Source organism: Tupaia chinensis, unplaced genomic scaffold, assembly GCF_000334495.1.
Source record: "Tupaia chinensis unplaced genomic scaffold, TupChi_1.0 Scaffold144952_1, whole genome shotgun sequence".
Lineage (NCBI taxonomy): Eukaryota > Metazoa > Chordata > Mammalia > Scandentia > Tupaiidae > Tupaia > Tupaia belangeri.
This window is the reverse complement of record NW_006204812.1, coordinates 5,313,651-5,328,292: the sequence shown is the minus strand read 5'-3', so window position 1 is coordinate 5,328,292 and position 14,642 is coordinate 5,313,651. Positions and strand designations below refer to the sequence as shown.

Below are 14,642 nucleotides of genomic sequence, written 5' to 3'. Positions count from 1 at the left end.
TATATATATATATATATATATATATATATATACATATATACATACACACACACACACATACACACACATATGAATGAAACCAGAAACAGAAAATTATTGATAATAACATGTACAATTAAGCTACTATGCAGCATATTCTGGATGGGAAATCACATTTTGTATGCTGTGACAATGCTCAGTGAATAAATGTAAATCAATTAATTTTAAAAAACATAAAAAAGAGAGACCAAAGTAAGAGCAGATATTGGTAGTTGTGCACAGAAATAATAAATAATAAATGTAGCTATACCTACATTTGCTCCTGAGCTCAAAGAGTAATAATAGATTTGATCAAGCTCGTTGGATTGTTTTGTGTAGCTTTAGGTTTGTCTTTTGTTTCCTGGTTGGTTGGTTCATTGCTTTAGAGGATGATTTTTATTTGGTTTTGTTTCTATGTGTTGTTGCTTTTGAAGTCATGGGAGTTAGGATTTTAACTTACAAATGTGGAGACTTGGACAACCAACATTCATAGCATAAAATACCCAACCATTTGTTTTACCATTGTCTAAACTATACATATGTCCTTTAGTGTGTATGATTGTCATCATTTAAAATAAAATTAAACCTGTAACTTTAAGAAAAGCAACCTGCACCCGTAATCAGAAGGTTAAGTAACTTTCCAGGCCCCTACACATATAAATGGCCCAATCAGGACTTGAACCCACGTGATGTAGTTTCGGAGCCTGAGTTTGTAACTACTGTGCTATTCAGCCTATCATTCTACTACGTGGCACACACTAGACAACTTAATTAGCCTCGCTGAATCTCAGTGACTACATCTACAAAGTGGAAATTAAGTATATATTTCAGAAACACCTCACTGAGCCTGTGATAGATGCTCAGTCAGAGATAACACGAAGAATATTCAGCAGCAAATGGAAAAGAGGAGAGGGGGAGAGGGAAGAAAGGAACAGAAGAAGTAGCGAGAGAAAGGAAGAGAAAAGAACCCCAAATGAGGAATGGTGTCCTTAAAGCAACTGCACATGCCCCATTTAGAAAATGCACAAAGAAAATGTGTAAACTGGAAAATCTGTTTTCTCTTCATTGCTGCAGGCCCCAGAGCATCTGGTCTCATTAAAGGTGCAAAAGTCGAATATCCTATTGAAATTTCTCTTTGGTGAAGGAAATTAAGTTAAATTAAAAACATGACCTTTCCCTCAAACTGGCAAAAGTGATCTCGTTCTCTAAGCATGATCGTATCCTTCAGCAATACATCAAAACCAGACGTCGCTATGGGACTTCTATGGCTGAGCCATCAACCTCCTCTGAGACTCCTGTTTATTTGGCTCCATTCAGGCAAAAAGGATCAGGTTCTTTATAAAATCCAAAGGAAGAAGGTGATATCCACCCAGGGAGGAGGGCTTCACATCTTCTCTAACATTTCACAGGACATTCACTCCAAGACAGAGATGCTAACAGCCCGGAGGGTGGCTGCCCCCACTGTTCACTTTGGAGACAACATTGGGGATTTAAGGGGTGCTGCAAAATCCCACTCTCTGGCAGAGATTGAGTCATGATTTCAACTATAATCCTATAAGGCCAAGGTAGGGAGATCCTTGGGGGGCAGGAACATACACCCAGAGACCCAAAGAAGCAGCTTTTCTTGTTCCCTAGTTTTTTCCAAAAACAACTACAAAGTTTGTGTTTCTTCTCCTAACCCCACCCATGCCCAGGTCTTTTCAAAGACTCTTTTGAGTCCAGAGAATATTCAAGGGGGAAAAGAAATTTCCAAAGAGCAGGGTAGCAGTACTGACAAGACAGGAGCCCAGACAGGAGTAGAGCCAAACTCCAAAGAAATAGTCACAAATGGAAACTAAAAAGCATTCATACACATGTCAGTTACAGTGTTACTTATAAGCCTATCTAGTCTAAAACAATTCAACTGCCCAAATTTAGATGATAGTTAAGTGAGTTTTGGTTTGCTATACCATACCACCTAACATAGACTGTGTCACATGAAAACACTTAGCCCCCAATGAAAGGATTTTTCCTAATTAAAATAGTTATTGCTAATATTATCATAACTTACATCTTAATATTAACTAGATCTTTACAGTTTACAATGAACTTTAATGAGTACAACTGAAGGTAGATATTATTATTAACCCCATTTTATATATTAGGAGACAGAAGTTTGGAAGACTAAATGTCTCACCCAAAGTAAGACATCTAATAAGTGGCAGAGATGTAAGCTCAGGTTCTAAACTCTAACCCTAGAACTCCTTCTACAATGTTAAATTGATGTCCCATCAATGGGAGTTTGGGTGAGCAGACACACACACACACACACACACACACACACACACGCACACACACACAATCCAATGTGAAAGGGCTTCAGGTAATTGACAAAGGCACTTGAAAATGTATTTGATTGATATCAAGGGCCAAACAGAGTTGTTTTTTGTTTGTTTTTTTTGTGTGTGTGTTTGTTTGTTTGTTGCCAGAAAGCACATACATGAGAGAGAGAGAGAGAGAAGGAGGAAAGGTGAGAAAGTTCGCCAATGGGGCATGGTCACACCTCAGTCCCTTCTCCTCTATCTCTTCTTCCTGTCAGGATTTTGGGCATGCACACGTGCTCAACATGTTTTCCAAACCACCAGTCCGGGACTCCAATGGCATGGTTAGCCATCTGGGATCCAGTTGTCTTAATTGCCAGGCCATAGGCTGGCCCCAAAAGAGACTTCTGATATTGATTGTGCTGAAAGAACAAAGCCTGTAGACAGGCTTTTGGCCTAGGCTCTTTAAATTCAGGAGTCTATTAAAGGAATATAAAAGTCAATGTCATTGTGTCTAAAATAAAAATAATCATAATTATAAGGAAGAGGATAAAGGGAAGGGAAAAGGGGGAGAGATTAATGGTGGTAGAAGAATATTTATTTCATCATTTTTCATAACAAAAGTCCATCTAATAAATCCTGAAAAATCCCTTAAAGAGTATGTAATGGGAAACCAGAAGCACATAGAGCTTATATATTGACATCTCTTTAGTGTTTTTAAATGTTTTGGTTTTTGAAGGCCTTTCAGAGTAAAATTAAGTCTAGACAGTCTCCTTAAACCTGTTGGTTATATCCTAAATTTGTTCCTACTGGGTTTCTAGGGAAGCTGAAAGCTAAAGCAGTCCTTTGGAAAAACATGAATGAAGGAGTTTTTCAAAAGCATGCAAAGCCTGCAGTAGTGGATTCATCCAGAATAATAATAATAAATAACAAAGGCAGGAAAACACAAACAAGCCAAAACATGCAGTGAAATACTAGTAAAGGGCAAATTATAGTGTGAGAATATAATATGAAGATATATGTGCATGTAAGTATCTGTATATAAACTAGAGAGAAGGGGAATCAGGAAGGAAGAGAGAAAAATGAGTACCTAATTCCATCCAAGGATTAAAGCTATTGCACAAATACTGTCACACTGACAGGTTTCACAGGGACCCCTCACTTCTGGAGGTAATTATCAATTCCTATTTACTTATCTGACCCTTTCAAAGGATCCATCTGCTACTTGTACAAACCTACAATTGTCAGTAATGAGTCCAATGTTCTCTAAATTTTTCATAAAGGACTCTGATGAAAAAAGGAACCTGAGTAGCTAAACTGCTGTTAAAAGAATAGACCAGGGAACCAGCAGTTAGCGTAATGGCTATGTCACTGGACTCCCACGTAGTCGACCGCGGTTCGTGTCCCGGACCCGGTGGCTTAAAACTCACGCCGGGTGCGTGTGCGTGCATGCCCAAGATCCCGAGAGGAGAATGGAGGAGAAGGGACTGCTGCGTGACCATCCCCTCTGGGGGGTGATTTCTCGCTTTCTGTCTCTATGTCTCTCTCTGTATGTCTGGCGAGCGCACGCGCCCTACAGTGAAAATCTCTCCAAAAAAAAAGAATAGACCACAAATGGGCAGAGTTACTTTCCCCATACTCCAACATACACTGTCGCCTTAATTAGCGTTGTGCTGTCTGAACTATTTGGGCCTTTGACTTTATAGCACAACATGTAATTCCTATTGGTATAATAAACCAGTAACTTCAGTATTTGTTAAAACTGAATAAAGTTTATAAGCCTATCAAAATACCTCTTGTTTCTTGTTAAGGTTTAGGAAACATTTCTGAAATGTTTCTTAAAGTTAAGGCCTTAAGAGTTAGCAGGAACCAAAGAGTGACCTCGCTTTGCACTTGGCTTCCTTCAGAATGAAGCAAGTCCTTCACTGGTTAAGAGGCTAGGAAAGACACAGCCGTCAGAGAGGAGAGTCACAGTGAAGGTGGACCACAACAAGGACAGCAGGCCTCTTCTCACAGCCACGCTGATGTCATTGATAGCTTGTTAATGGCCTCACAGGCTCCATAAAAAACGGTACCTGCATGCCCAGGAGAGATGAGTGAGAAATAAGTAGGAAAGATGAGGTCTCGATCTACATAGTAGTCCTTTACTTCTTATTTCCTACAGCACTTCTTAAAAAGTAGGTCAGTTTTGCTCTTCGACCACATCTTGAAATAATGCTTACATGGAAAAAGACAAAAAATCAGTCTTTCCAAATATTCCAAAGGTATAAAGTTCTCTCTATAAGCTACTAAGTAAAATGGAAATAACATTGACCTCATTGGGTTGTAAACATTAAAGAAGAAATTCAAGACACATAGTTAGTATAATGCTTAGCACAGAACGAGAACTCTGACTTTCTATCACTAGTTGTTGTTGTCATTGTTGCTTTAAGAAGCCATGACCAGTCCTGAGCTACTTCTAAAGAAGCTGGAGGTTGGGGGGAGGTTGCCGGTGCTGACACATCACATCCTGAGCTAGTTCTCAGAGAAATACCTGATGCCTAGCTCTCATTAGGTCAACACAGTAGATAGAAAACACCATGTGAGCAGCAATTCCAAAATTAGTCGTAGTTTACTCCCATCTAGTTCTTTGCTTCTGACGTTCTCTGACATATTTTCAGCTACCTTACAAGAGTTGTCATTAATGGCTCTCATTTCTGCTCTTCATAATTTCTTTCAAATACAATTTCACCAGGCTTTTGACTCCACTATTCCACCAAAATGACTTTTTTTAGAGAGGTTTTATTTTTTTTATTTTTATTTTTTTTTTGCTATATGGTGAGTGTGCTCGCCAGAAAGACAGAGATAGAGAAATAGAAAGTGAGAAGTCAGCCTCCAGCAGGCATGGCCACACCGCAATCCCTTCTCCTCCATTCTCTTCTCAGGATCTTGGGCATGCACACACACGCGTGCCCAGCATGAGTTTAAGCCACCAGGTCCAGGACTTGAACTGCAGTCAAATACATGGGAGTCCAGCAACATAGCCATTACGCTAACTGCTGGTCCCCCACCATAATGACTTTAATTGAGCCCTCTTGAGATTTCTGGAAGTTCATTTTCATCTCTCTTCATCTCTCTTTCCTCATCAGAATATCCCTTGATACCTCTCACTCATTCACTTCCAAATTCTTCACTTTTTTCTATTCAGTCGCCTTTATGAGTTCTTCCCTCATCTTTCCAACTTCTAAATGATGAGTACCCCCAAACACAGTCCTATGGGCTTTTCTTTTCTCTATATTGGCAACTCTTACAGCTCTTAGTGTCGAATGCATTTTATATGCTGATGACTCCAGAATGAATACCTCCAACTTAAACTCGATTTGCATACCCAACTATCTGCTCAGTATCTCCACTTAAATACTTAATATGTAATCTCAAAGTTATCATACCCAAAATCCAAGTTGAACTTTTTATCTCCAAATCCACTCATCTCATTCTTCTCCAAGTCAGTAATTAGTAAGTTGCTTGGGGCCAGCAGATAGCATTCTGGGGATGTTGCTAAACTCCCACATAGTCGACCGTGGTTCAAGTTCTGGACCCGGTGGCTTAAAACGCACATCAGGTGCATGTGCATGCGCTCCCAAGATCCTAAGGGGAGAATGGAGGAGAAGGGTTTGTGGTGTGGCCATCCACCCAGGTAGTGATTTCTCTTTTTCTGTCTCTCTGCAGTGAGCACATATACCCTATAGGAAAAAAAATCTCTAAATAAGTTGCTAAGCTTAGAATCCTTGGATGTAATATTGACTTCTCTTCTTCTCTTACACCCTACATCAAATCTATCAGCAAGTGCTATGAGCTTTGCCTACAATACATATAGAGTTCTATATAACATCTTCTCATCATCTCTACCATTACTTCTTCACTAAGTGAGGTGAGAAGCTATTGGGAGAATCACGAGCAGAGGAATAATTTGACATTATTTGGACTCAAAAGGACATCATCTTTGTTAATAATGAACAATGGAAGAAGTGGGGAGCCAATGAGCTTGTATCAGTAACTCAGGCATTATATAGCAGGATCCGTTGTGGTAACTCCAGTACCTGGAATAATATGAGGCTTATAGCAAGTGTCTAGTGAACATTATTAAAGAAGGGAATGAATAACAGTAGATTTGGGAGAGGCTGGGACAAAGGACAGAGTCTGTTACTGTAGAGAGTAAATTAGACAAGATCCTTCCTCAGCAAAACACATAACAGAGCACAAGAGTGTATAATCCTCAGTAAAGACTCAATCATTGCATGCTTGGTTACTAGTTAATTGGTGGAGGAATGGAGAGGCTGACTAATGGGCAGACACTAGGAAACAGGTCAGAAGAAAGGGAAAGGAGAAAGAAAGAAGAGTTTACACAGAATCAGCACCAGAGAATTCAAGAAAAAGAATTGGAGAAAACAACTGTCCTTCAAAGTTTCCAGACTTTCAAAAACAAAACAAAACAAAAAAACACCTTACTATATTCTGAAGTGTGGTGGTTGAGTTTGTTTCTTTGTTCGTTTGGTTTGGTTTCTGCCATAGAGTGCTTGCACTCTCCAGAGAAGACAGACGGTGAGAAATCATGCCCCCAGGAGGGTGGCCATGCTGCAATTGCTTCCCTTCCACTCTCCTCTTGAGATTTTGGGCATATACATACATGCGCCTGGTATGTTTTTCAAGCCACAGAGTCTAGGATTTGAACCATGAAGTTGACCATGTGAGATCCAGTGCCTTAACCACCACACTGCCCGCTGATCCTGAGCTTTCAATGTTATGTTAATAAGTTAAACACATTGGAAAGTAATGATTTTATTTGTACTATGAGAGAGTGACCATTACAATTGTTCTATTGAACCAAAAATGTAAAGTATCTATTAAAATGTTGTATTAATCCTAATAATAATGCTATCTCACTTAAATACTCTATCCCCCTCCAGAGTTCTGTAACTATCCACATTCACTCTTCATGTTAACACCTGCTCATCCCTCCATCATGTAATGCACATATTGTATTTATCAGCTATTTCAGCCATGAAAACTTAGATTTACTCCTTGGTTATATAAATATCTAAAAGAGATGAAAAGTTTCTTTCTCTTGCTAGAAATTTCTTGGGGACTCATCCAGAAGCCACTATTAGTTTGCTTCTCTACCATCTTGGTCACTGTATTCTGCATTCCTGGCTCAGAATTCCTGGGAGAAACTAAGCAACCCAGAACCCTGGCCTGGGGTTAGGAGCGACAGCCAACTCCAGTGCAATGGTAGTTCAGCACTATGGACAGCAATATGTGTTCTGTGCCCACCCCCCAAAAGATTTTCTTTTAAATTCTTAAACTTTTTTATTTTGAAATATTTGAAGCCTACCACGAAGTCTGAAAAATACTGTACAGCATTCATGTGCCATTAACCTCATTTCCCCCAATGTTAACATCTTACATAACCACAGAACATGATCAAAACCAGATAACTGACACTGTAATAATACTATTAACTCTATATGACTTTGAAAATCATGTTCATGTATTATTTTGCAAAAATACTTCTAGTATGCTCTAACTATACCCAGAATATACCATTTTTGCATTAGCTTGTGTCAAGAAAGCAACAATAGTAACCGGTGAGGTTTAGTGAACACTTTATATGTGCCAAGCATTATACTAATTTGTTTCTCCATTTAATCCTCTCAAGAACTCTACAAGATATATACTATTTATTTATGAGTGAAGAATCCAAGGTACAAAGGTATTAAGTAACTTGCTAAACATCAACAGCTAATAAGCCTCCAGAGAGAGTCCTTGATCTGTTTGCTATCTGTACCCATGTACACACATAGGGTTTCCTCCTGAGAGTCTGGTGAAGTCCTCAGCTTAGGGGACCTCTAACTCACTTCTGGAAACAAGCAGAGAGGAGGGTCCTATCATAGAGGGGACATATGCTATCCACAAGGTACATCCAAGAAAAGCCATTGTTGTGTGAAGGAGAGAAGGAGCCTCTGAAGACAGGTTCTCTCCAAGCATCTGTACAGGTTGTTCAAAGGTCTCCCCAGAATGTAAGCCACAATGACAGCACATTCCATCTACAAACACTCAAGTGTTTTCTTTTTCATGTCTCTGATGTCTGCATTTTTCCCTGAGCATCGTGGTTTTCTAATCAGTCCCGCATGTCTGTTCTCAACCATGTATCGGAGAGTCAGCCAGAAAAGCTGCAAAGTCCTTGGCCACAGAGGCACCTGGCTCTCGAGGATGTGTGCCTCATCGTCTTACATCTAGCAAAGGCTGTTTGATCTTCCTGCTTGGACAAGATCGCACCCAGGCCTTTGTACATCTTCCTTCCAGACCCCGCAATCCCCCTCTCCCAGATCCTTTCCTACTCACCAAACCTAAGCTCTCTCCCTCCGTTGCCTCATCTCCCACGAGCAGCTCCGAGCAGTCATCCCTCTCTCTGGGGCCTCCTCTTGCTTCCACGAAACAAGTCATAGAACGGCATTCTCTCTTTTATCCAGAGATAGGTCCAAGGTCATGTCTGCAGCTAGACAACTACCTCTTAAAGAAGTAACCTTGATTCTGGGACAGTGCCAACCTAAGCACTGTTACTCTGACTTTCTATGCACCTGTGATTTTGTGAGACCTTGATTCCAGTTTTGACATGCAATATGTGGTCACCACACTCACACATCCATGATTTTAAATCTCTCACATCATTTGCCCTTACCTTCAGATACCACCCCCAAGGAATACACACACACATGCATATGTGATATATACACACGTTTACATATATACATACACACATATGTTTAAACACATGTATGTACATGCACATCTGTATATCAATGCATGAATATGTGTTTGTGCATAAAACTTTCTCTGCTACCTAATTGCTAACTTCATTTTTTTTAATTTTTTCAAAATTATCAGTTTTTTTGGTTTTTTTAATTTACTTCATTTTAAAATTCTATTTTATACATTCAATCAGTGTTCATCACCACAGCTTATAAAATGAATTTTGTCAGCATGAATACACTGCACACCGGTCCAGTAAAAGATACCACACATTAAAACTTTCTCTGCTACCTAATTGCTAACTTCATTTTTTTTAATTTTTTCAAAATTATCAGTTTTTTTGGTTTTTTTAATTTACTTCATTTTAAAATTCTATTTTATACATTCAATCAGTGTTCATCACCACAGCTTATAAAATGAATTTTGTCAGCATGAATACACTGCACACCGGTCCAGTTAAAGATACCACACACGTTATCAACAGACAATTCTAATTTTCCTTAGGGCAAGAGCTCTCAGGCTGGGGCTGTATTTAATTCTTCCCAGAATTCCTAAACTCTGGTAAAATCCCAGGCTCATATAATGAGCCCAAGTATCTAAAAAGTAGATTTAAAGGCAGCACATGTACATAAAATGGCCCAAATATTGAAAGGGGAATAATCTCTGCTGGGTCTTAGCTGGGAAGTGTCTAACCTGGCCGTGGACACTGCTCTAGAGCTGGGAGACAGCACAGAACCCCCAAGACCACCCCCTGCTGCAGCCCACAAAAGACTGGCCCATGAAACCCTTCTCACCAAGCACCAAAACAATTCATCCCACAAACTCCTGCCGACTAACTCTGCCATGCCCTCCAAGTATAAAGGAGAAAGCAATCAGGTTAATTTAAAACTGCTTTAAAAATACTAAGGAAAATTGAATGCATAAAGCAGGAGATAACAAAAAATGACAAGCAACTATTTTTTTTTTGAGAGGTTTTTGCATGTGCTCGTCAGACAGACAGAGACAGAGAGACAGAAAGCGAGAAATCACCCCCCAGGGGGGATGGCCACGCCGCAATCCCTTCTCCTCCATTCTCCTCTTGGGATCTTGGGCATGCACGCACACGCGCCCGGCGTGAGTTTTAAGCCACTGGGTCCGGGACATGAACCATGGTCAACTACGTGGGAGTCCAGCGACATAGCCATTGTGCAAACTGCTGGTCCTGCAACTATTTTTATTGTAACCACTGTAGCCAGGCTTATTGCACACATTCTCTCATTTCAGCTCCTCACCAACCTGAGAGGGAGAGATACATTTTCTTCATCTCTGGGAATTCTACAAAGATCTGAGGCCCACGCTGAAGGGCCCAAGGCCTGCAGCTCACAGCCCTGTGGGGTTCTTGAAAGATGGATTCACCGCATCCCATCCCTCTAGCTATCTGTTTCCATTTCTTCTGCAGTTCCTCAGAGACATAACCCAACTTGAGCCATATTACAGTACAGTCTAATAATGTTTCTTTATGATAGAAAAACAGTAAAGATTTCCTGTCATAATACTAAATGCCACTTAAAGGAGTTACAGATGGTGAAGCTGGGCAGATTAGCCAAATTATGGTTTAAACTCCAACTCTCAGAACTGTATCCCTGAGGCAAAGTTAATGTCCGGTGGTGCTTACCCCAGACCTCAACACAAAACAGCTTTCTAAAATGTGATGCATATAAAATATTACATTTCTTAGACTATGTTGGCTTTTGGCTTATTGCATGTTTTCTATTGGAGTTAATACCACCTATTAAGATGTGGGAATGTAAGACAGGCATCTAATACAATGAGCCATTTAGACGAGCCCAAATTCTGAAACAGCAAAGCCCTCCGCACACTGGAACTTGTGTTTCGTTGCTTTTGGTCCTCACTGATTCTTTGCTTTTCCATGTGGAATCCTCCAGCCTTGGCCACATGGTCACAGCTCTGGACTATCAGAGCAGAGAGCTGGACAAGCAGACGGTGTTGATGTATGCCCTCCAGGCCCTGCCCTTTGGGAGGCTCTTCCATGTCCTCACAAAACCACTATTTTCTAGCTGTGCACTTTAACCCCTTCAAGGATACAGGCCTCAGTCTCCCTCCCCACCTCAGGGCATTGCTCTCCTAGAGGAGTTGAAAGTCAGACCAAGAGCTCACTGCACATCATCTCTAGACCACAGCTGAAATGTACTGAAAACAATTGCCTGCACTGGGCTAAGTTCACTGTGTGAATGACTTTGTTTACTCCCCACAACTACAATACAGTTATAATTTTACTATCCTCATTTTACAAAGAGTGAAACTGGAGCAATTCTAGAATACTAAATCCACAGGATTTTATCACAGTTACTGCTGTAACTGTAGGACCCCAGAGCACTGCCTAGGTTATAAGTGGTCAGGAAGTGATTGTCAAGTGAATAAATGAATGAATGAATGAAGTTAAAGAAAATTAACTCAGTGGCCCAAGCCCATGCACCTCATAAACGTTGAGTCTAGGGATCATTTCTGAGAGTGAGACCTCTCTTGATCCTGTGCAACGCCCATGTTGATATTCTCTGAGGAGAACCAGGGGAGAGGGCACCTTGGCAGCCTGGTGAAGGGACAATGTAACAGGCTGGGAGGGACAGAGACCTGAGTCCTGTCCCAGCCCTACAGCTTACCACATGACATCACGCCAGTCACTCAACTTCTCTTAGCTTCAGTGTCCTCATCTAAAATGAGAATAGTTACATGCACTTTGTAGTGTGTTTCAGTGGCTTATAAAAAGCTAAACTGGCTTAGTCATAGTAGTGTGTGCAGATGCGGCTGTCTGGCAGACTTAGGGCAAAGGGGAGGACTGGATTTGATTCCCAGGTCATGCTAAAAGATGGACACAGTGGCACATGCCAGTAGTCCCAGCTGTTTGGGAGGCTGAGGGGGGAGATTGCAACACAGCACGAGCCTGTCTAAAAATCACCCACAAAAACCACACGTGGAGCTTTCTATGTGAACTGCCTAGTGAAGTGCTGTGCACACTGCGTGCTAAACCACTTGCAGTTACTGCATCATGATGCTCACCTCACCACAACCAAAGGGGGCACAGCATCACATCTGTGATGTCCCTGCCAAGAATGCATAACCGACATCTGATAATGGAGGACATTTTACTGTGTAACTGGCCTATCATCTTCAAAAGTGTCAAAGTAATCAAAGTCACAGAAAGACCGAGAAACCGTTTGAGGTTAGGGGCTAGCAGATGGCATCATGGTTACGTCACTCAACTCCCACACAATCAATGATGGTTCAAGTCCTGGACCCGGTGGCTTGAAATTCACGCTGGGTGTGTGTGCATCTGTGCCCAAAATCTCAAGAGAAGAAGGGATTGCAGCATGGTGGAGAAAAGATTATGGTGTGACTATGCCCCATGAGAGGTGCTTTCTTGGCTTCCCTCTCTCTCTCTGTTTCTTTGTGGTGAGCACATGCACCATCTGGCAAATTAAAAAAAAAAAAAACATGAAATAAACCTAAATGTGTTATGTAATCACAATTTATAATTTTTTGTTTCATATATATATATATATATATATATATATATATATACACACATACACACATGTATACATATAAAACCAATATATATAGATATATGACTACATGAAATGTACATCAGTATGGCATCATAGATAATACCTGCTGAAACGACTGAGTAAAATTTCTCCTTTAATTTTCTGATCCAATTTTTCCAAAATAAGGCTATGTTACCTTAATAAGCACAAATAAAATCAGCAAAGCTTAAACAACTTCCCAGAACAAAGCATCTGGTTTTGAGGGGATGCTAAAGTATTTCAGCTAGTTTACCAATAAAATGGAAAAGAACAATTAGTTTGACAGCTTCTTCATACTAACATTATAAGTTAAACTCTGCTGTGGACTAAAAAAAATACATAAACACAAGTCAAACACAATGGAACTGCTGTGCCTCTGGCCGCTGGAGGGCCAGTCCCAGATGTGACATCAATTCTAAAGCCTGCACCGGCCTATTTAGGCAGCCAAGCAGCCCAGTCTCAGCTGCTGTGAATGACTTCGGAAATGCTGCAACATTAGCCCACACTGCTAATCCTGCTAATGCACTTGCAATCTGTTTGACAGGCTGCTCATCACATTCCCTCTGTCAAGGAGAGCAGCCCTTGGAGGTGGCCGTGATGAGGGGATTACTGAAAGGACTCTGGGGAGGACAGGGTGGCCCTCCCTCCACTGCATTCTGACTAGCTTTGTAGATAGGCTGCATACCAGAGAGGGCACCAGACAGGAGCGTGTTCTCCACACCAATCCCCTGGCACAGAGTACAGAGGGAAAGGTTTTCCACTCTTAGGGGTCAGGTGTTTGGTGACAACCATGCCATTCCCCTAGTCCCATGAAGGAAAAGAAGGCAGGTTGAAAGCAAGACTCACAGAGCTGAGGGTCCTGGAGTGTTCTTTAACAGCAGTCTCTTCCTCTCTGGAGCTCCACCTGCCAGAGAAACTAGAAAAAGGTGTCAGCCTCTAGGGATGAGTCAAAGGGCACCCCTGCCCTCTCCTTTCCTTCCGACTGTCTTCTCAGTGAATGGCTGACATCATAAAGGTTATGTTTACAAGCTCAGCCTCATTCAGTGAGCAGGACTGCATTGTTTGCCTTCTGAAGGTTTTTTGGAGAGGATTTTTTTTTTTCTATAGGGCGTATGCGCTCACCAGAAAGACAGAGAAAGACAAAGAGACAGAAAGCGAGAAATCACCCCCCAGGGGGGTGGCCATGCCTCAATCCTTTCTCCTCCACTCTCCTCTTGGGATCTTGGGCACACACGCACACGCGCCCGTGCCTTCTGAATTTTCAGAACTTTCATTTTTAAAGTTTTATTTTCAATATAAGGTAAAATGAAAATAAAAGCTACAGCCTTGGAACTAGCAGATTACAATTATTTGAAAAAGCAATATAATATCCATCCCAGAGCAAGGCTGTTCCAATTCTGGAAAAAAGGTGTCTTCCAGTTAGGCTCGGTGACTCTGGCTGCAGGAGGCAAGGACTCTACGGGCAACAGTAGACAGTTCCCTCCACCCCATCTCAGTCACACACTCTTATTCTCAGCCCAAAAGAGAAGTAGGTTTTCCCCAGCAACACAGTTACCCAGTCTCCTTCCTTTCATTTCCCATCAAGGTTGTTCACTTTGGGAACTGGGCTGTTCTCCTGCAGGTCCCAGCTTAGATAAGGACACCTGCTCTGGGCAGGTGCAGTGAAAGACACCTGAAAGGCCGAGATGGCAGAACGGGCTCGGGTCCTCAAGGAGCTTATAGTTTGCTATCCGAGAGCTGTTGGCCCATGTTAGATGGAAGTGGCTTACCTCCCACTGAGCCCTCTTCCTCTGAAACTGGAAATGAACTTGACTTCGTGTGTTTTTCTAGGGACAAATATTTACAATTCAAATCTTTATTTTCAATGTTGCAAACTTTTTTTTATAATTGTTCTTACTTTGAAAGCAGTTAGATGGATGTTACTGTACCTCTAGGACAAGTCAGAATATCC

The 14,642-nt window shown here is 41.3% G+C and overlaps 1 long non-coding RNA gene across 2 annotated transcripts in view; it reads right to left on the bottom strand.

Annotated features, from left to right (window-relative positions):
* LOC102501404 (uncharacterized) overlaps positions 1–13,608 on the bottom strand; it is a 50,201-nt gene extending 36,593 nt beyond the window's left edge. Inside the window, exons 1-2 of one of the 2 annotated variants that reach the window (XR_337259.1) lie at positions 13,538–13,567; positions 11,768–11,818 (exon numbers count right to left, since the gene is read on the bottom strand). This is a non-coding gene — a long non-coding RNA (uncharacterized LOC102501404). Of the gene's footprint in view, positions 1–11,767; positions 11,819–13,537 lie in introns of both variants that reach the window. The other variant, XR_003547711.1, reaches the window with a different exon arrangement.
* Between the last annotated feature and the right edge of the window lie 1,034 nt (positions 13,609–14,642).